We start from the raw sequence: 20,459 nt of genomic DNA on the forward strand, positions 1-20,459 counted from the left end.
GAGAAGGAGAAAGGGAGAGGTAAAATGGGGTAAACCATCTCACAAAAAAAAAAACAGAAAAGAAAAGGCTGTTACAATGGAGGGGAAACGGGGGAAGGTGAGAGGGAATGAGTGAATCTTATTCTCACAGAATTTGACTTAAGGAGGGAATAACATACACACTCAATTGGGTATGGAAATCTGTCTTACCCTACAGGAAAATAGGGGGGGAAGGGGACAAGACAGTAGGGAGATGATAGAGAGGAGGGCAGATTGGGAAAGGGGGTAATCAGAAGCAAGTACTTCTGAGGAGGGACAGGGTCAAAAGAAAGAATAGAATAAATGGAGGGGTGGGATAGGATTAAGGGAAATAGAGTTAGTTTTTCACAGCATGTCTACTATGGAAGTGTTTTGCATAACTGCACATATATAACCTATATTTGGTTGCTTGCCTTATCAGTGAGGGTGGGTGGGGAGGGAGGAAGGGAGAAAATTTGAAACCCAAAGTTTTAAAAACACATGTTTAAAAAAAATGTTTTCACATGCAACCGGGAAATAAGAAATACAGGAAATGGGGTACAGAAATCCACCCTGCCCTACAGGAAAATTGAAGGGGAAGAGGATAAGAGAAGGGAGGGAGAGATAGAAGGGAAGGCAGACTAGGGGAAGGGGTATTCAGAATACATGCCATCTTGGGGTGGGGGAGGGGCGAGATGGGGTAAAAATTTGGAACTCAAAATCTTGTGGAAGTAAATGTTGAGAACAAAAAAATAAATAAAAATTACCATTAAAAAAAAAACCACTCACTAGCTGTGTGACTCTGGGCAAGTCACTTAACCCCAAATGCCTCACACACACAAAAAAATAATGATACCTTACATGTGAATAGTACTTTGTATTTTTCCAAGTACCTTTGAATTAATGATATTTGATCCTCACAATTCAAGTAGGTAAGTAGGGCAATAATGTTATTATTCTTTATCTTAATTTCTCATTGTTTTCAATGAAGATCAGATATAAACAGGGACAAGTCACTGCCTTGCTACTATTCCTTCATAATCAATGTTCTGTAGACTAGTGTCCAGGTGGATAAGAAAATTGCTTTGTGTAATTAAATAATCTCATCTTCTGTAGACTCACTGTAAGTACCTTTCAGATAACTTTAGAAGAAGACAGGATGATGGGTATTTACCTTGTCTTGTTCTCACGTGGTTTTCATTGCTTTTGTTAGGCCTCTGTATTTTGAAAGCTCTTCATTCCATGAAATTTGGAGATGGTAAATATTTGGCATAGTAACAACTATTAAAAAACATTGTTCTCAATTTTGGGGGGATTAATGATATATCTGGGGTGGGGATGAAGGTGAGTGTTATGGGCAACAGTTCCATTTATAATAATACCCTGTTTCCAGTACAGTTTACTTGCAATATTCTCAAGGACTTTGGACTTTGAATTTGTAGTGAGATTTGTCTCTAGTTAGTTTATAAAGTTTATCAAGCAAGCTTCCAATGTACAGTTCTGTCAGTGATAAGTTAGGGAATTTCTAACACTTGACTACATAATCTGCATTGATTGGCAGCTTAAGAATAACCATTTTATAATTTCTGGTAGAAGGACCTAATTCTAAATCACCATCATAAACCCCCCTCCATTTCTACAAAGAAACCTGCATGGCTCAAGCATTTGCTCAGTATTTCTTTGTCAGCATATTGTTGGTTGAGTTCATGTGGATATCTCCCAGGAAGGGCCTTTTGATTCCACTCTTGAATCTTAACCTCTTCAAAGGCTCTGGCTGGAAGTAAAACATCTTTAGTCACATTCAACAAACTCATTGGTATATATCTGTTGTCAACTTTTACTGTTACATTGTGAAATAAAGTCTGTTTCAAAAGCATTTCTATAAACTTTTAACCTGAGAATATTAATCAATCCTACAGAAGAAATGAAAACCATTTGGGAACAGGACAAGGTACATGCCATCCCTTTCATCCCGAATGTTACCGGAATTGTTCCAAAGATGCTTTCAGTGAGTCTGTAGATGATAAGCGTACAACCCAACACTCTTATTCAATTACCAAAAAGCAGTGCTATAATGTACCTGTACAATAGGCCATAGAACATTAAAGAAGGAAGGAAACAAGCATTTATTAAGCACCTACTATGTGCCAGGTACTATGCTAAGTGCTTTACAATTGTTACTTCCTTTAATCCTTACAATAACCCTGAATGGTAGACACTATTTTTATTCCCACTTTCCAGCTGAGTAAACTGAGGCAGGCAGAGATTAAGTGATATACCCAGGGTCACAGAGCTAGTAAGTATCTGAGGCTGGATTTGAATTTAAGTCTTCCTGACTCCCAAACCAGTTCTCTAACCACTGAACCAACAGCTGCCTTCTATCTACACTGTATAAATCTTGCATGTACAAATTCTTGCACGTTATCTCCTCCACTAAAATGCGAGCTCTTTTACAGCAAGGATCATATTTTCGCCTTTGTCTGGATCCTCAGCAACGAGCATAGTTCCTGATATGTTGTAAGTACTTCATAAACACTTATCTATTAACCAAGTCTTATTTAAGTCTTCTTCCCATTAGACTATACTGCCTTAAAACAAATTAACCCCAAATCACCACCTTTCCTGAAAAAAAAAAATCTTTCATTCGTTCTCTTGGGGGGTTCTATATTCCTCCAGCTTTTTGATTCCTGATGGACAAATTCCCATTAGACTATATATACTGATTCCCACTACTTCCTTCAGTTTCTGACAAAGACAAAATACTAGCTGATGACTTGCTAAATCTCTTTGAGATGCAGTGGATTGAGTGGAATTCTTTGTCTTACTAAAAACAATAGTGCCCAATAAAAAGAATAAACAGTAATATAGTAATATGGCAACGTGACTTAGAAATACTTGACTCCAAGTGAGTAGAAACAATTATAAATTCAGGATACACATCCAACACTACCACAGCTGCATCAACAATATCTATAGGGGGAAAAAAATCAAGACAGTACAAGAAGTCTTTGGCTACAGAACCCAGGTACCTGAATCAGCCACGGTTTGGAATGAAGCCACTTCAAAATGTTCATGCTAATACAATGCTGCAATAGTCCTTAATTTCCACTGAGATTTTCCCATTGAGTAACAGCTGTAGACAATTCATAGGAAGGCAGGGTTTTGAGTCACATTCTTCTTTGAAAGCATTCATTTAGAAATGTTATGCTGCCCTTTGATTTGAGGGCACAATAAAGGAATGCATCGTACTTTTAAAGGCCAATACAGATACACTTAACGTTTTCATATTAGGCACATCACCACAATGCCAAATGGTTGAGGAAAAAAGTTATTATAATAGATGAGCAGAAAATATGCTTCTTAGGGATTAATGTAAGGGGACAGATAGGAGACATCTTTGACTTACATATAAAGAGAACAAGAGGTGAGTCAAAGTTACTAAGTCTAAAAGTATCCAAAAGGTTTGCAAGCTTATTATGCCCCCAAAAAAAATTCACCTTCCTGTTTAACATATGAGCCGCCTGTTAGATTACCTCCATGACTCAATCTGAGTGAAAAATATTTAACTTATATGTCATTGACCATACTTTTTGGACAACTTTGTGCCTGGTTCCTTTAACATACACAATAGTGAACTGCCCAGATTAATATAGCTTGTCTATTTGCCCTTCATGGCCTACAAATGAGTTATTGATCACAATACTGTGTTAAATATCTCTTGCTCAGAGTTCTCATTAACTCCCATGGATTTAATTATTCTCTATGTGCAGATGACTCCCAAATCTACATTCCCAACCCCCATATCTCTCTTGAGCTCTTGTCCAGTTCTTCAGATGCCTGGTGCTCATCTTTACCTGTATGTCCTATAGTTATCCAAAATGGAAATGTAGTAGTTCCATTACATCTAGAATCAAATGCAAATTCACCCCTCCTGAAATATTGCAACAACTCACTAATTGGTCTATCTGCCTCTCCATTCTCACCCCTCTCCCATGCATTTTCCTGTCAAGTTGCTATTCCTTAAGTGTAGGTCTGACCATGTCATTCTCCTTGCAATCTGGTTCAGGCTACCTTTATAGACTCATTTCACATTATCCCCTTTCAAACCCTCTGTATTAGAGCCAGACTGACCTGCCCTTCCATGAATGTGATATTGTATCTCCTGCCCCTATATCTTTGCCTAACTGTCCCCAGTGCCTGGAAAGGTATCTCTTCTCACCTCTAACTCTTGGAATTCCTAAATTCCTTTGAGGCTCAGTTCAAGTGCCATTCCCTTTACAAGGGCTTTATTGATCCTCCCCAGTTGTTTGTGCTCTTCCACATGCTTCAAAATAACTATCTATCTATCTATCTATCTATCTATCTATCATCTATCTATCTATATGCATGTATATGCATCGATGTGTATGCATATATGTGTATGTATGTATGTGTATATATATATATATATATATTTACAGAGAGGCAGAAAGAGAGAGAAATTTTTTTAAATTTACTTATCTATGTGTAATGGGGCCTGGCAGAGTGTGCTTGACTAATGTTATGCCACTGTGGAAGAGGCTGGCAAGTAAGTTTCCAGGAATGCATGATGGATTCCACCTACCATCCCCATGTCTTTGCACAAGCTATATCCCATGCCTAGAACGCACTCTCTCCTCACTTCCAACCACTCAGAAACTCTAGTCTCCTTCAAAATTAATTTCAAATGCCACTTCTTACATGATACCTTTCCTGATTCCCCTAGCTTCTAGAACTGACCCTATAAATTATCTTGTGTTTATTTTGTATATAGTTCTTTCTTTCTATCTATATCTATGTGTATGTGCATACACACACATATATATATACAGATACACATATAGTACATACATACATATATACAGAGAGAAAGAGAGGAAGAACATATCCTCATATCTTCCCCAATGGAATAGAAAACATACACACATGCATACACACGTACATACACACACACACACACACACACAGAGTCTGCAGGAAGAGATATTCATTTTTATCGATTACCAGCACCTAGCAGAATGCCTGGTACATGGTAAGTGCTTAATAAAAATGTTCATGGGCTGACTTAAAAAACCTAAAGTACTGCATGAACATCTATTCATCTGGACAACCAGACATGAAAACACACATTTCTGAAAAGAAAGAGATTTGGACTCTATAGAACTCTAAGTTACACAAATATCAGACTCTTCAATTTGACCTTCCCTCCTCCAGATAGAGGACAAAGCTATGACCAGCTATTCTGAAACAAGAATCATGAAAGACACCGTCAAATCAACTTTAAAAGTCATGATTTAAAAATAATAGAAGTCAGACAAATTCAGTTCAGTGGGAGGGAGAATAAGTAGCTATGTTTGCTCACAGATGGTCATCATTAACACTGCTCCCTCACTAGGTAGATTTCTCTCTTTACTAATTATCCCTGCTAACTAGGGGTCAAACTCCATTGTTTTTGGTAACTATGCTTTACCATTTTCTTCTCCAATTCATTTGACAGATGAGGAAGATGAGGCAAACAAGGTTAAGGGATTTGCCCAGGGTCATACAGCTAATAAGTTTCTGAGGCCAGATTTGAACTCAGGTCTTCCTGACTCTGGATCTGGTGTTCTATCTGCTGTCCCACCTGTACCTACCTCACAGCATCATTGTGAGGGCCATAAGCGATAATGTATATGTAAAGTGTTTTGTGAAATTTGAAGTGTTATGTAAATCTTAGCTATTGTTATTACCTACGATTTCTTTCCTAGTTCTTTTTTTTATTAAGTTTTTACATAGTTTATTTGTTCTCTGATGAAAAATTATCTTCCTGGATAAACATCTTCCATAGTGCCTTTAATCCTTCTGTTTGCCAGCACTGACATTTGCTTTTGCAGTACCCCTGACTTTCTTCATTCTGTTCTTGCGTTCCTTTCGCTGTTTTCTTGATGTGTTTTTCTTCTCATACAGGCCGTGCCTTGCAAGTCTGTGCTTTGGTTCATTTTTCTTTGCATAGTCAAGGGAATCATAAATCATGCCAAAGCCTGTTGTTTTGCCACCACCAAAATGTTCTGAATCCAAAGACAAAAATGACGTCTTGAGTTGTCTTGTACATCTTGGCCAGTTTTTCTCGAATTCCAGTCTTGGGCACTGTGGCCTTTCCAGGATGAAGGACATCTATAACCATCTGTTTACACTGAAGAAGTCTGTTTGTCGTGAACTTTCTGGTTCTGATGGTTACAGTGTCATTCATGGTGGTGGCCGGCTCCTCGAGCAGCAGGAGAGGGGAAAACCCTAGTTCTTTATAATGTGTTGAGGCCTACTCACACCTACCATGTACTTCACTCTGCTTTCTGAGTGATACTCATTTTATCCAATGAAGTGGTTAGATGGGCAACCTATAGAACATGTCCATCAGTAGATAGATGATCAAGAGATAGATACATAGATGCATAGGTACAATCAGGTTCAGGTTCAGTTGTTTCAGTCCTGTCCAACTCTTCATGACCCCATTTGGGATTTTCTTGGCAAAGATACTGGAGAAGTTTGCCATTTCCTTCTCCAGCTCATTTTACAGATAAGGAGACTGAGGCAAACAGGGTTAAGTGACTTGCCCAGGGTCACACATCTGGTAAGTGTCTGAGGTCAGATTTGAACTCAAGAACATGACTCTTTCTGACTCCCGGCCCAGTGTTCTACCCACTGTGCTACCTAGTTGGCTACATGGGTACAAGAGATAGATATAAATAGATATTTTTGAAGGATGCTGCAAATGGATAATGAGAAAGGCCCAGAATTAAACAGAAGAAAGGAGACTGGATTTATTGCATAATGGTTTTAATAACTCCAAACTTCCCCTGAGAAAGGATCATCTTTACAATACCAGTATTCTACCAGTATTGTTGTATGACTACAATTCATAAGATGTAAGAATCTCTGAATAATTAAAAATGAGAGTCATTCAGAGGTCCTTGCACATACTAGGCACTCAATAAATGCTCATTTAAATGGATTGAAGTGAATTACCACTCTCAATTATCTTGCTTCTTACCTCCTATCTAAGCTCCTTCTTCCATAATCTTCCACCATTGGTCTTTCTTGCCCTGGTAACCCTTTGAAATTCAGTCTCTCTGGATCAACTAAAAGTACCCTACTCTAGTAGAAAGAATGATTGAGTAAAATCTAGAAATCAGTTCATGGAACTCCAAGAAATAACACCAAAGTTTCATTCTCTTTGTCAACCTGGCCAAAGTCTTTGAAAGTGTCAATAAAAATAGATTTCAGCCAAATATTTTATAGATCTTTTTTCTTGTCATTGAATAGACACTAATGACACATGGCCTCACCATTGCTTTAATCTCCCTTTTCCCACATGACTGGTACAACTTCTTTTCTAGTGATATGTCCTTTATGAATTTCATTAGTATAATTTTTTATTCATAATGAATTCTGTATTCATAACATATCTCTTCATTCCCCAGTGTTAGAGACTGGAAAGATTTGTAGTCGCACAGCATCACCGGTAGAATATTAGTGATAAGAAGATGGGTCTTTTGTTTCAGAGAGAAAGTTAGGGTTGCTGGGGAATCTAGCGTACTCTCCTCCTCCTATTCAAATCTGGGCCCAACTCAATGTCAATTGCAGTATCTGCCCAAGATATGTGTATTGAAAGACAAGAGTTATGGGTTGTCCTTGCAACTGTAAGTCATAGTGTAGACAACAAGCCTTCTTCATCCACTTGGTTTTTCCAAGGTGGATAGTTAGATCAAACTTTTTTGTATGAAGACAGATCTTGTTTAGAAGATGCTGCAATATCCTGGGGCCTGATTAAATAGCATAATGTAATCTATGAAAATGCTTTATCTTCAATAAGGAATGAGCCTTCCATATGGACTTTGCCCTGCATCAAAGTGTTCTTTCGGCCAAAGGTTCACCTTTGATGAACATGTGTTTTATGCCTTATTAAATTAGTTATTTTAGTATTAAAATTAGTTATTAGGAAAAATTCCTGACAATTAGAATTATACAAAACTGGCAACGGGTTACCTTGAGAGGGAGTGAGTTCTCCCTCAATGGAGATCATCATGCAAAAATTGTATGCCTACTTGTTGGGTATGTTATACTGAGTGTATTCCTTTTTGATTATGGATTGATCTAGATGGCTATGGAGGCTCCATTAGACTCTAACATTCTGTGATCTATAATAACTAGGAGTCATCAAAGTTATCTCTGTTGTTGCATCTTTCTTGGAATCTTGTATGATTTTGCATGGGTTTTACATGAGAGATATCTTGTTGGGAGAGAGACTTTAAGGAAACTTTTTGTTCTAACAAATTACAACCAGGAAAGTGCAGTCATAGAAGCTAAGGGAGATAAAAATGTCCAGGAGGAGGGGATGGTCTACAACGTCAAAAGCTGCAGAAAGATAAAAAGGAATGAGGACTGAGAAAAGAACATTAGTAACACATTCGTGAAGTCAAAAGGTGCTGAATACATGGTACATTTAAGAACATCACAAAAATGAAATTAGTTATTTCCTATCAGTCAGTCAATCAAAATTTATTGAGCTGATAGCCCAGCATCTGATTGCAGCAAACCTTATCTTTGAAGGAGCCCACAGGTGGCATTGATCTTATCACCACTTATTCTTATGTGGGTGTCTTCCAACATGGGAAGATGGCGATTATTGTTAATTACCAGAGAAGCAAGGTCATCCAAAATGATGACATTTTCACTGACGCAGAACAATTTGCTTCTGACATTTAAAAAAAATCAAGTTGCAATGAATTCCAACATGTTTTAAATGTCAAATGTCTGACTGGCCCCAGATTTGATGATGCTGTTGTAAAAGTAGGCATGAATCACTGACCTATCACAAAGATGAATGACACAGGCAGGTCAAAGGTCTAAGTGGAGTGCAAGGGGAAGACCAAAGACTTCTATCCATGGTCCCGACGAAGATAAAGGGAATTACAGAAGCTTATCTCACAAAGACTTATCAATGCTATGGTTACAACACCACTACTACTACAGTACTACTACTGTACCAATTACTACTTCAATGCCTTCCAATATCAAATCAACAAAGATGCTGAAACAAGAAGTGGTCTCACAAATCATCAACAATGCACAGTTCCTGGTACATAGTAAGCACTTAATAAATGTTTGCTACCTGCCTTCTGGTCAAACCAACTACCAGTGTTACTGCTTGTAGCTTGGACAAAAAGATTGGCCCTGAAAGAAATGTGTTGCTCTTTGATCCGAGAGGTAGAATTTTTTATGTCACTGTTGAAGGCAGGATCTTTGAAGTCAAGTTTATAGCTGGAGATACCCACTTGGGTGGGAAAATTTTTGACAGCCACATAGTATGCCATTTCATTACCTAAAATACAGTCATCTCTTCCACATTGTGGGGATGAGGGGAACAGTGCCCCATAATTTGGAAAATCCATGTAAAAAATTTTTGCCCTCCCTTCATACCAGAGAAGAAGTCTGAATTATTTTGGTATTAAGAGATAAAATATGTTGCTATACTATACATATATTTATGCATTTCTGAGTTATAAAATTTTTTCTGTGTCATCTGCTGACCTTCAAGTGTCATCTTTCTGTAAAACTCCTAAAAATTCCCGTTTAATTTCTTATGCCAACCCACGATATATCAAAACCACAATGGGGAAAGTCATGATGTGGAAGGGATAACTGTAGAAGCATCAAAAGAACATCACGTAATACAAAAGTGACAGTCTGAACCATCACACTGCTTATGAAAGTGCAAAACGTACTCTTATAGCAAGCAAGTCAGAATTCATATTGCCTCTCTATATAAAGGTAATGACTCCTATACCTATATCACCCCTGCCTAACTTGAAGAGTGGATACTTCCCGGCTCCATGGCACACTGGGTCTTTCTGAAAAGGCTTTGTGGGATACTGTTGTGAGCCAGGTCACTGTTGGAACTGGGAAGACATGGGTTAATCCCACACAAGCTAACAACACCAACTGATACTGTTGTGAGCAGCAAAGCAGTATGAATATGAAATGATGAGCAGGCTGACTTCAGAAAAACCTGGAAAGACTTGTATGGTCTGATGCTGAATGAAGTGAGCAGAAACAAGAGAACGTTGTACACAATAACAGCCATGCTGTGCGATGACTAATATTGATAAACTTAACCCTTCCCAGCAATACAAGGATCTAAGATATCTCCAAAGGCCTGGTGATGGAAATGCTCTCCACATCCAAAGAAAGATCTATGGAATTTGAATGCAGATCGAAGCATACTAATTGCTATTTTTTTTCTCTTCTGTTGAGTTTTGCTTCCTCTTTCTGGTGGTTCCTCCTATTGGTTCTAATTCTTACTTACAACATCACTAATGTGAAAATATGTTTAATAGGAATGTATATATATAGCCTATATCAGATTGTGCGCCATCTTGGGGAGGGTAGTGGGGAGGAAGGAGGAGAAAAATTTTAAACTCAAAAGGATATGGAAGTAATTGTTGATAAATCAAAATAAATTAATAAAAAAAAGATTTTCCTAACCAAAAAAAGCAGTATTGAAGGCCTGAGGCAGCCGGGGTTCCTTTGCCCCAAGAAGAATTGATCTAAGATCCAGCTGTGGAACCTTTGGGCAAGCAGAATATAAAAGTAATTTTTAGGACTTCAGCTGGAAGCTCCTATATCCCCAGGGATCTTCCTTGCAATTGGTTTTTAATCTCTTTGCCAGAGGCTTTTATCCTTCTGAGGCATCTCTATCCACCTTGAGAACTGCTTCTATCTGGGGGTGTTGGAATATGTCTTTGGTAAAAAGCCTATTTGTTTGATCTCTAAGGCACCAAGTCATCCAATGTATGAGAAACTGAACCACAACTGAAACAGATGCTAAGCTGGACAGGTTGCAGAGCCAAAACACTGTCATGGCAGGTAGATCCATTCCCATGTCCAAGATCCAGGAATTCCTGTGGGACTCAGATAACCAACCCAGTGTGCTCACCCAGATTTGTGAAGGTGAGAACAGTGACCAAAGACAGTAACTTCCTTGGCAAGTTTGAACTCATAGACACTCTCCCCTCCCACTCCACCCCTGTCACAGAGATATCCCTTAGATTGAAATGACCCTTAACACTGTTGCAAATGATAACTTCAATGTTTCTGCTTTGGATAAAAGAGCAGGCCTTCTCAATATAAGATCACTGTCACCAACGACATGGGCCATCTAAGCAAAGAAAGCTTAGTGACTGTTCCAGGAAGCTGAGAAATATAAGACTAAAACTTTGTGGCACTGTGAACTAGTTCAACCATTTTGGAGAGCAACTTGGAACTATGCCCAAAAAGCTATGAAATTGTGCCTACCGAGCAATACCGCTAGTAAGTCTAGACCCCACTGAGATCAAAGAAAGAGGAAAAGGATTCGTATGTACAAAAATATTTAGAGTAGCTCTTTTGTGGTGGCAAAGAATTGGAAACTGAGGGGATGCCCATCAATTGCAAAATGGCTAAGCAAATTATGGCATACAAATATGATGGAATACTACTGTGGTATAAGAAGTAATGAAGGAGGTGGTTTCAGAAAAACCCAAGTTGTAAGAACTGATGCAAAGTGAAGTGAGCAGAACCAGGAGACCAATTCATACAGTAACAGCAATATTGTAAAGATATCAATACGATAAAGATAATCAACACAATGACCATAACTCCTTTAAGTTATGATGAAACATGCTATTCCCTTCCATATAGAGGACTGATGATTTCAGAGTACAAACTGAAGCATATTTTCTTTCTTTCTTTCCTCCCTCCCTCCCTCCTTCTCTCCCTCCCTTCCTTCCTTTTTACTTTCTTTCATTTCTTCCGATGGCTAATGCAGCAACTTGTTTTGACTTGACTATACATATTTGTAATGGGTTTTGTTTTTCTTGCCTTCTTGATAGGTGGGAGAGGGAGAGAACGGAGGGAAAAAATTTGAAACTGAAAATAAAATTACATTAAATTTAAAAACAAATTAATATGAAGTTGAAGATAGGAAGTTAAGAGATAAGGTATCTTCCAAAACCTCATTTGAGTCAAACACTTTCAAAATAAAGTCCATAATGGAGAATAAGAAATTCCAAGACAAATTGGTAATGAAAAAAAAATCTTTGACAAAGGCAATAAAATCATAAACTGGCTAGGGAAGCACCAATATGTTGAAGAGTAGATTTTATTCAGGTTATGAACTGTACTAGATGGCCTCTGAGGTCCTGTTGAACTCTGAAATTTTGTGAATCTATGTAACTAAATTGTATTTATCTTCAGGGCCAGCCCACTAGGCCTAGTGTGATTTCAGGATCCCCAAATAATCTTTCTTCCTAAATCACTTCCCTGTTTACTAGTGCTAAAATTCCTGTTAACAAAGAAAACACCTTTCATTCCACAGAAATAGCTTAAAATACAGACTCATGGTTGAAGTAATGCTTTACAATGAATGAATCTCAGTTTCAATGTCTGCAGTCCATCAATCAACAAGTGTAAATAGCTGATAATAGATCCTTCCTGGTTTGGACAAAGAGAGGCTAGGCTCAGAATAGGAAGGCATTCACTGTCTAAATGGAAAGAGGGGTTATGACTAAGGTGGTAAAGAATGTAAAAGAAGTTGGATACAGAAAACAAACTCTGGTATCAGAGGTAGGAAAAAAAAAAACCCTTAAAAACAATCTTGTACAACACCTTCATTTAAAAACTTCTTAAACGTCACAGATTTGCCCAGGGTGGGCCCTGTTTACCTTCAAATAGGTGGAGACAAATAGAAATTGTGCACAGAGGTATTTTTGTCATGCAGCTGCAAACACAGGCAACCCTGCTTCCTGAAGTTTTAGGGTTTTGTTTTTTGGGTTTTTTTTTATTATTTTAAAAATTCAGCTGACTTTGCATAAAGGAACTTTATTCCCAGGAGATTTGTTCATTGAGGCATCTGTGCATAGTACAAAGCTAGTGTTGTACATATCTTCCTGGGAGAAATGCATCTGGTATGTGAAGATAGGAAAAAAGATGGTTTGACCTATTCCCCCATTTCTTTTTTTTTTTTTAACAAGATCTGTGACTTCATTGATGTAGGGAGTTCTGACAAGTAACCTCTTCCATACTGGCACTTTCTAGTCTTGGAGGATTGTCCAGAACATTGAGAGGCTAACTAATTTGACCAGGGTCATACAGCAAATATTTGTCAGAGGTAGCCCTTGAACACAAGTATTTCTGACGCTGACGCCAATTCCTTACTCTGCACTGCTTGATTCTGGTGTAAATGTATTTTGTTCGTGTATATCTACATGGAACAATGCAGCTCAGTTGTTTTTTTTTACTTAGATTGTCATACTGCTTTCTACCTACACTCTTGACATCCTTTCCTTGTGAAAGTGTCTACTCCCTAACTGCTCTGTATTGCACAATGTGCCTTTGTTCCTCGCCAAACAATGAGAGGGCTTTGTAGCCTTGGTGCCTCTGGTTCATGCCATCTGAGAGACGCCATATGATCATTTTAGTCCACGTGCCCTGAGAGATGGGCCCACGTGCTCCTGACTAGTAATGGTAGCAGTTTCGTAATGGCTGTTAAAGTGTGACATATGAATGAAATACAAGTTGACAATTCCTCCTGGGGAATTTACAGCTGTTGATGTAACCATCCAAGCTTTATTCACAATCTGTTGGGCTTTTAGACTATTCTCTTCCCACGTGTAATGACTGAAGTGTAAGAAATACAAGTTATTGTATCTGAAGTGGAAATTATGGGGCAAATTGTTGTCTAAAGAAATTCCATGTAAGTAAATGATTATTGTCTTGCTTCTTATCTGAAAACAAGTATATTCTTTCCTTCTTTCTTTCTTCTTTCCTGGTTTCTTTTTTCTCTCTTTATTTTATAGGTTTTGTTGATTAATTGTAACGCAAGCCAAAGGCAATTATAGCAAATGAAAGAGGAAGGTAATTTACAATTATCTAAAGGAGCAGGGTCATAGTGCTCTATTTAAAGAATAATTTAGCATAATACTTATTTGTGTGTGTGTGTGTGTGTGTGTGTGAGCACATGCGCACGCACGTGTCTGTATGTATATGCCAGTGACTTTTATGTCTAGATTCTTTCATCCACATATCCCCCTCAACAGAGCAAGTGTCTAATGAAGTCCTCCATTAGTCCTGGATAACTGCATCGATTGAAAGTCTTTTGGCTGGCTTATGCCAACCAGAGCATTTGTAAGGCTATTGGTCAGGACTGGGGCCTTGATGTAGTCAAGGCTTTGAGCTTGTGCCTGAGTGAATTTGCAGTGATGCTAGTAGTAGTTAGGCCCCAGGCCCTTTCAGATCTCCTGGGGGATCCTTTTGTCTGTGAATAACCCAAGCCTGAGACCTTATAGGATTAACCAGAATGGACCAGAACTATCAGTCCACCAAGGCTGGAATAGGACCAATACATGAGAGTACTTACCTATTATATTTTAACACTGGGACTCATAGGCAGACTGATCAGTTATGGCTTGTAGAGAATTTTCATCTGTATCTCTGCCTGTTTCTGGAATAGACTTGAGTGTTCTAGAATATTTGGTAGAGGAGTAGGTTCTATTACACTTAAACACATGTCAAACTTATCTCTATCATAAAGTATTTTAAAGGTTTTTCTGGCTTTAAAATTCTATGATGGTGCTAGGATATATTTGTTGGTCATTTTTTAGTTTTGGGGTTTTCTTGGTAAAGGTACTGGAGCAGTTTGCCATTTCCTTCTCCAGGTCATTTTATAGATGAGGAAACTGAGGCAAACAGAGTTAAGTGACTTGCCCAGGGTCACACAGCTAGTAAGCATCAGAGGCCAGATTTGAACTCAGATCTTCCTGCTTCCAGGCATGGCATTCTATCCACTGTACCATCTAGTTGCTCCGTTTATCAAGTGTCAAATTATTGTTCTAGGTGTGTGTGAGATGCCCTACCTGACGGGATCCTGCCACACATTCAATCCACAAGCATTCATTAAGTGCTTATTATATGCCAGGCACTGGGCTAAGCATTGCAGATACTAAGAAAGTCCTCCCCTCTCCCCCCCCCCAAAAAAAACCATAGTCTCTGCCTTCTAGGAGCTTACAGTTATCCCTTCCTCATCCTTTCCACAACTTTCCCCATCATGGTTTCTATATATTGTGGGTTGGCCTAAGAAATTAAACGGGAATTTTGAGGGAGTTTTGCAGAAGCCACAGACATACTCGAAGGCCAGCAGACAACACAGAGCCTATGACCAAATACTTAACCCAAATTTTACAGTAAGGTACTATAAACACCCCATGAAAGAAAAAGAAAAAGAAAAATATCCAGACTTCTCTGGTACAAAGGGAGGGCAAAAAAAATTTTATGTGGATTTTCCAGATGACAGTTACATCTTTTATCATTCTAAGGCACCCTAAATCCCACAATGTGAAAGGGATAACTGTACATTCTAATGGGGATTGGAGACAACATGTGAATATCTAAGGACATATAAGACTTATACAGATTATATGGAAGGTGATATGAAAGGGGATTAGCATTAGCAGCAAGGGGAACTAAAGTGAAGAGTGGGATCTCCATGTCTAGGCTGGCAGTATGAAGTTAAGTAGCCAAGTCTTCCAAAGAGGTTTCTTGGTAAACAGCTCTCCCTAATTCTGCAAGGGATCCAGGATACCCATAGGGAATGGTACGGCAGTAATGAAATCCATTCTTGCTTTATTTACTGACCTGTCGTACTAGGACATGACCTCCCGCTGTAAATCAGGCACAACTAAAACAATATTCAGAATCTGTCCTGTAGTACAGAACAATTAAAGATCCCTTGTCTCCATGGTTTTACATGTTTGGGCTGGATTTTATTTTTGAGACATCTCAGTCACAAACATCTTCTTTTCAGAAACTGTAGCCTCATTCTAATTCAGTACTTTACTTTGGACAATTGACTTTATTTCACCTCTCTACTACTGGGATTTATCCTCCCCAGGACATACATCCTTATCTCCCATTAGCGTCAATGGGAGCCTCTGCATACATACTGAGGCCAAAGGGAGAGCAGACCCCTGTTAACACGCATACCGTGGTACTTAGTATCTCAGAACCGAATGCTGGTAAGTGCTAACAGTCATAAGTGGTGCCTTGCGAACCATATGCGGTCTTAAATTATGTTTACATTTAGACACACCACATCTTGTTATCAAATGAAACAAGACCTAACATAAGCAGTAGACAGAGAGATACCATGACAAGTGTCAGCATCTGCCTGCGATATATATGAGCATTGTTACATGGGTGTTTAGTCTGGCAGAAATTCAGACGGTAAGGTCACTGGGGAGAAAGAGAGTGTCATATTCCTGGGGCAGATGGGTTGTTTCAGAGAGGGGGAAAAGAGGCTTTCTGTATCAGAGACAGAAAAAAAATATTTTGCATTGTGACATTTAATGAGATCTGGCCACCAGGCCCTGGCTTATAGACCCCAAGAAGCCCTAAAGACATAGTTTCTTCTATTATACCCCTGCCCCAACATAGCCCCCCTCAAGAGGGCAAGTCTTTCAGAAAGAAAACTTGTGGGGCAGCTTTAGTGGACCAGGCTCGATAATATCTCTCTGAGACATCTTATCAAAGAAGCAGGATTGGAAACAGGGCTTGCATTTGCCCGGGTGACTGTCTGTCTGTCTTTTCCCACAAGGGGCTAGGTAGTGTAGCAAGGTCACCTGGCAACCTAATGAGCATGAATGCTGGGCGTCTCTGGAAAAGAGGAATGAATGTTCACATTGTTGCTTTGTCTGAATCGGTGTTTTGTAACTTGGAGAGTCTTTATCCTGCTACAAGCTATGTTGATCTGTTGTTTGAGCTCAGGTTACTCAAAGGCACATGTGTTCTGGAAATTAGTCTCTCCTGGTTTTTACTGCAGGTGCTTCACCTGTGAGAGATCCCCCACATCCCTGAGCCATAGAATAAACAGAAAGACTTACAAAATGCAATGGGTCATAGGCAGAAGATAACTTGTTTGCAGTTCAATGGGGTGGGGCTTTGTACTTACTTCCTCATCTCTTGCATTTTGTATAGCATGGAAGGACTTGTTTCTCCCCTCTCTGAATCCAATATTTCCATATAGCCTGATTCTTCTATCATAGAGAAAAGGGAGTTAGGGCTGTAATGTTTTGGGCACCTGGGGAATATTCTCATCTTTCAAAAGAAGCAGTGGGAGAAAACAATTTTCAACACCATGGAATAAATTGTTAATGAACTATTAGGCACAAGGGAGAGATCTACAGGGAAGCAGAAGACGGCCTTCCTGGAGATCCCCAAAGTAAAAGACAACATGGTAAAGTGAGGAGAGCACTAAATTTGGAATTGGGACCTGGGTTTGAATGCTGACTCTGCCACTTACTACCTGTGTGAACTCCAGTAAGCGACTTGTCCCCCCTGGGCCTCAGTTTCCTCATTTGCAAAATGAAGTGGTTGGGCTAAATGATCTTCAAGGTTCTTTGTGGTTCTAAATCTATGATTCTGTAAACCACCTCCTTTTAAAGCCAGCCCTATTACACTGAAGTGCATTCCGTGTCCAGACAGGCACAGAGACAGGCAGTTTGAACTCAAGTCCCTTCCTACCCTGAGATTCTATGACAATTTTTTTTTCGTCTCAAGCACTAGTGTAGGAATCCCACTACCATTGAAGAGTGGCCATTTTGTTCTGCAGCCTATTTTCTTAGAGTTACCAGGGAACATCAAAAGGTTAACTTGACCAAGATCTAACCAGTATGTCTCATAAGTAGGACTTGAACCTGTATCTTCCTTATTCTGAGACTTGCTCTCTATCTAGTATGTCATGTGGTACATTTCTATGATTAATGATGATATTAATGATAATATCATCATGTCACTTTGGTGGCTAAAGAGTGGCTAAATTGTTCACAATTCCTCTCTCTCCCTGTTCACCAATCCCTTCTCTCTCTGTCTCTCTCTCAATTTAATATTTGCATCCACTGCCTATGACTTTTTGGGCCCATGGTTTAACGTCATCCATGAGCATCTTTTATATCCAATCTGTTTTTTATTCCCATGGCTGCAGCGCATGGTAATGATTAAAAAGTTTCAAGAGACATAGTTTCTGGGTAATTGAATCATTTTGTATAATAAGGCCAGCAGGTTATTAATAAAAGGATGGTCATTTGGCCATCTCTCTTAGACCAAAGACCCCTAATGGTGGTGGGGTCACAGTTTATATGCCCTTCAAAGAGGTGTTCCTGAGGGGTGCCTACTCAACTCTGATTGGTTAATCAAATGGGAAATGGGCTATCTTGGGGTACATGACTTAGTTTACTCAAATCTTGGCCAAAGAGACATCAATTTCCGTATCACCTGTCTTGATAATAGAGAGAATCAACATTTCTCCAGGGCCTTTCTGAGCAAACACAACAAGCAGGAGTACACCCATTAGTCTAAACTTAGAATTTCTTTTACTGTCAGATTAGATCTTGATTTGAATAAATCTTTAAGAGAGATTTCCTACACTGGTTGGTTTCTGAATGAGGAAGTAGAAAAGGGGGAAAACCTTGGTCCTAAAACAATAATTAGTCATTAAATATAAGAGAGAAATATTCATTTCTCACAACACCAACCATTTGTGTCCCTCTCATTGGTCATTCACAGTGGTCCCTGTTCTAAAGCTTTCTTTATGCTTCCCTTGTCCCAAATCACCCCTAGCAGTGCTGGGAACATGGCAGGTGCTCAGCAAATCAGCAAATGCTTGTTGACTTGGTTTTTTCACTGGGCCTCCCAGGGTAGACCTGAGACTCTTTTCAGTTCACTATAAAGCAAAGGTTGGGCCTCTGGGTGGCCACCTCTCCTCCTCCCATAGCTTTCTCCATCAGAGCTTCACTTTCCCCAGGAGTGTTCCCAGGCCAGAACTTCAGTGTTAGAGACATAGTGCTGTTTCTAGATATCAAATGTGGGGGCAGCTAGATGGTGAAGTGGATAGAGCCCTGGCCCTGGCTTCATGAGGACCTGAGTTCAAATATGACCTCAGATATATAACACTTAGCAGCTGTGTGAACCTGGGTAAGTCACTTAACCTCATTGCCTAGCATAAAAAATTTTTTAAATTTTTAAAAATTAGATATTGAGTGTGAACTGGTAGGTGATACTGATGAGACATTATCGGGAGATAAATGACTCCAGATATAAATCTAACACATGTTCTGACACCTAGATAACATTATTTTAGTCGGATGTTTGACACCTCCTAATTGCCATATATGGTCTAACCTTCTGCTAGAGGACATGTTTGCTTTTTTTTTAATGTGGTTTTTCTTTTTATTCACTGAAGAATTAAGTAGGATTTGGGGAAAGGGGTAGCTAACAAAAATAATTCATGACTTTTTAACTCCATGATTTTAGCAAAACTTTTAAGTTCTGGGATTGGATCTATGTGGTTCAGAATATCCAGGGGAAAAAAAAATGAAAAATATGTCAACTCGATAGTCAGATGTTTGGTTTCACAATAGAAACATTCTGATTGTGGTTTGCCCTGGGTGAGTCCTTTCTCCTTTCTCTTTTTCACATTTGCAAACCACTGTGCTTATTTGGGAAAATAATCGTGCTAGGTCCCCAGAGCTGCTTTCACCTTTAAGAACTGTGGGTGGGTGGGGTCTCACACACACACACACACACACACGCACATGCAGGGACAGCAAGCGGCAGTGTGTCTGCAAGCAAACCACTGTGTCTTAGAATCTGCACTAGTCTACCCGATTCCAATTTTTACATCCTGCTAATCTTGATTTGGACGATGGAGCAGCTTTTCTTGACCCTAGTCTCAGCTAACCCTCAAGTACCCTTGCTTATCTCAATCCCTCCTTCCTCATCTCTCTAGGTCTGGACATCACCGCCAGACTATTAGACTCTCATGAACTATAGGCTATAGACCCTCTCAGACCTCTGTGGCTGGTCTCATTTCTTTTATCCATTGCCCCAGCTTTCTTCTCAAATGTTGCCCCAATGAGCTCTGTCAGTAGCTAGTTCCTGGTTATGTCCCAACCATTCCAGTCCGTCATCTATCCCCTTTATGGACACCCTTGCCTGCCTTAGTTTTGACCATCTGGGAGTAATGGAACCATCTATTGGGGATTTAAATTAATTTTTTAAAACTAACAAGCATTTATTTTCTCTCCCTCCATTAGAAAGCAAAAAAGTGAAAACCCAAACCCTAGTAACAAATAGGCGTAGTCAAGCCAAACAAATCCCTATATTGACTATGTCCAAAAATGTTTATCATTCTGCATATTTTGTCCATTAGCTCTCTGTCAGGAGGTAGGTTACATGCTTTATCATTGGTCCTCTGGAATCATGGGAGAACTCAAACCATTTTGAAAGATTATTTCGGAGATTTGATGGAGGTCCATGAAAGACTAAAAGATTCCTGGAACTTAAGTATTTAGGCTTTTGTTTTTCACAGTGTGGAGAAG

The 20,459-nt window shown here is 39.2% G+C and overlaps 1 pseudogene; it reads right to left on the minus strand.

Annotated features, from left to right (window-relative positions):
* Positions 1–5,774: 5,774 nt before the first annotated feature.
* On the minus strand, positions 5,775–6,244 carry LOC114050085 (annotated as a pseudogene).
* Between the last annotated feature and the right edge of the window lie 14,215 nt (positions 6,245–20,459).

Source organism: Vombatus ursinus, unplaced genomic scaffold, assembly GCF_900497805.2.
Source record: "Vombatus ursinus unplaced genomic scaffold, bare-nosed wombat genome assembly UNPS02014798.1, whole genome shotgun sequence".
Lineage (NCBI taxonomy): Eukaryota > Metazoa > Chordata > Mammalia > Diprotodontia > Vombatidae > Vombatus > Vombatus ursinus.